The 2,745-nt window shown below is 32.5% G+C and overlaps 1 long non-coding RNA gene across 1 annotated transcript in view; it reads left to right on the top strand.

Moving 5' to 3' along the window:
* The first annotated feature begins 247 nt into the window (after positions 1-247).
* LOC149780898 (uncharacterized) overlaps positions 248-2,745 on the top strand; it is a 36,618-nt gene continuing 34,120 nt past the window's right edge. The window contains exon 1 of the long non-coding RNA XR_016414916.1: positions 248-469. This is a non-coding gene — a long non-coding RNA (uncharacterized LOC149780898). The remainder of the gene's footprint in view (positions 470-2,745) is intronic.

Here is a 2,745-nt window from a genome sequence, read left to right as displayed (position 1 = left end):
TCAAGACGCTATGTGTTGGTTAGTGCTAAAGTTTGGAAAGATCTTTTTGTGAAAAGAGGAAATAAGTGAGAAGAGAACGTATATTTACTTATTTCTTTATTAAATTTTTCAAATTCAATGAAAGAAATTTCAATCAAAGATAATGATAAAGAACATTTAATAATGCATTTACAATATGAATTTTCACAGCATTTTGGTCACACGACCTGTCACTATTTAAGGGGGGGGGGGGGCGCGCGGGCAGGGGTGCGCTCTACAGAATTTACGAAGGTCTGAGATAGGGGCGGGCATAAGTGGGGTTGTTTACATTTTGAACATGCACAGTTGAGAGAATTTTCATATATCTGTGTGTTACTCTCATGTACTGTAGCTGAAATTTCTTTGGATATTGTAATTGCTGAAATTGTCAACGATCTAAGAACAGCATCTACCTAAAATGATTGCTTCCTTATTATACTCCAATAATCAGGTAAGATTAGACATGCACTAGCTTTAGCAGTTATTAATTTATGTGTTTTCTTTACAATTTCCAAAGTCCAGAAAGTGAAAATGACCAAGTGGAGCTAGCACTAATTTTTGAAGGATACCCATCTGAAGTAAGGCCAAGCTGTATACACTATAACTCGTATTACACACCTCAATCATACACGGAAATAAAGGGAATTCAAATTTGGTTAAACAATACCTCAGATATACAAGATCTCTTTTAAATAGCTAGTATAACCAGTGACGTAAACCGGGGAAATTCTTTTTTTCTGTAAAATCCGAACTATAGAGTGCCCCGTAAAGCGACGTGTAAACTGGCTTGTGGAAAGAAGAACTAAGCGCGAATAGAACCCGTATTTTTTATATTTCTACATCAAATTCAATAAGTCTTTTTTAATGAAAGATAATGAGTGCGAACGTGCGAAAATAACTCTATTTTCTTTATATCTTTTATCAAATTCAATATTTTTAATGAAAGACAATGACAAAAAGAAAACATTGACTAATGCATTTACAACATATAGTTGAAGGGCCTAATTACACGGGGACACAACGGTCCGTTTGAACGGTTTTATTTTTGTGTGTGTTAAGAACGTAGAAGTGGTCTGAAAATTGAGACAATTGTAACATATTGTGCCTTTAATTAATCCTCTTTTCATTTTATTTTGATGTATATGATTGGTAAAATAGTTTAATGAGTGTTTAATTACTGATGTCCCATATAAATGTGTTTATATATTGGCGTTTTCAATTTAAATCATTTAAGACTTGTTAGTCTCAGTACAATTATAGACTTGTAAGTTCTCAGTGCTCAACAAATGGGCTGTTGCACATTTCAACCCTAAGGACATTTCGACCCCATGACATTTCAACCCTAAAGACATTTCGACCCCATGACATTTCAACCCCAAAGACATTTCGACACCATGACATTTCAACCCCATGACATTTCAACCCCAAAGACAATTCAGTCCCCGGGATAATGCGACCCCAGGTTAATTTAGTGTGTTTATGTGTGGACAATATAATAGCGCAACACGGTCAATGACATTTTTGTTCTCTAAACAAGATCATTTAATACAATGAAGCCGACTGGGTCAGCCATTCAAATTTGACGCACAATAAAAGCATGTGTCACTGTATGAATAATTGGAATGATTTAAACTGGAACTAAACATTAGCAATGTTAATGGTTAAACAACAAGTTCGTTTATGATATATAATTAAAAGAAGAAAAATGCGTTGCAGTTCTAGTACCTTGGGGATTCTCGCTCTTTTTAACATAACTGTTTAAAGTCTTATGTTGAGTGTTTAGGCTCGAATAAATAGTAACACAAGAAAGAGTGAAAACAACAAGTTTTGAAAAAATGCCATAATTTATTTCCCTGGAAAAATTATGTAAAAGATATATAAAAAAAAATACGAACTTACAGTTTTGGAGAATCAAATCCAAAAATAATCGAAGAATAATCCACGAATAAAATTTTAGAAGTCCTAATAACAAAATGTTATACTGATTTCAAATTCAAGAATTTCACTAGAGCATACGTCCTTTCCAGTGAAAAAAAATAATTAATCCTTTTGAATCCAAGTAATTTGAAATAACTCCAAACAGCAAAACATCACCTTCCAGTGTAAAGAAAAAGCACACCTTTAATTATTTCTCCAAAACAAAGGTTATATTGTATTCTAAGACGCAGTTTCCAAAATCCCCAAGTTGCGAAATAAAAAAGGGGGCCACGTGATCATGTTTAACGTACGCCTATCATGACCATGACGAAAACAAATCAATTTACTCTAAGAAATAAACTTTTACAAAATTATTTACTTTTTAATCATGTAGTCCCATCATGGCCTCGACAACAACCAATCATTTTAAAATAAAAATAGAAATTATTGACGTGGTTGCTACTAATTTTGAATCAAGGTCAGGATCTAGGTAAACATCTGGTGTTAACTAAAACCAACAGTCAGGGTCAAACTATTTTATAAAAATAATATTAATGAATATTAACAAACAGAACTACATTATTTTGACATATAATGAAAATTAACAAATAAATAAAAAGATTTTAAAACTTACAAACTATTAAATCAGATATAATTAAATCAAATATGCATAACAAAAGAGATATACTAGCTATATTATACTAGTAAGCTTTAAGAAACAGAAAGGTGTCTAATAGCTTGAGTCATTCATACCTCGCTAAGGTACGAGTAGCACAAAGGTGTCTAATGACTTGAGTCATTCATACCTCG

Source organism: Sinohyriopsis cumingii, chromosome 16 (genome assembly GCF_028554795.1).
Source record: "Sinohyriopsis cumingii isolate HCF-2022 chromosome 16, ASM2855479v2, whole genome shotgun sequence".
In the NCBI taxonomy this organism is placed as follows: domain Eukaryota; kingdom Metazoa; phylum Mollusca; class Bivalvia; order Unionida; family Unionidae; genus Sinohyriopsis; species Sinohyriopsis cumingii.
This window is presented reverse-complemented; position numbering and strand designations above follow the sequence as displayed.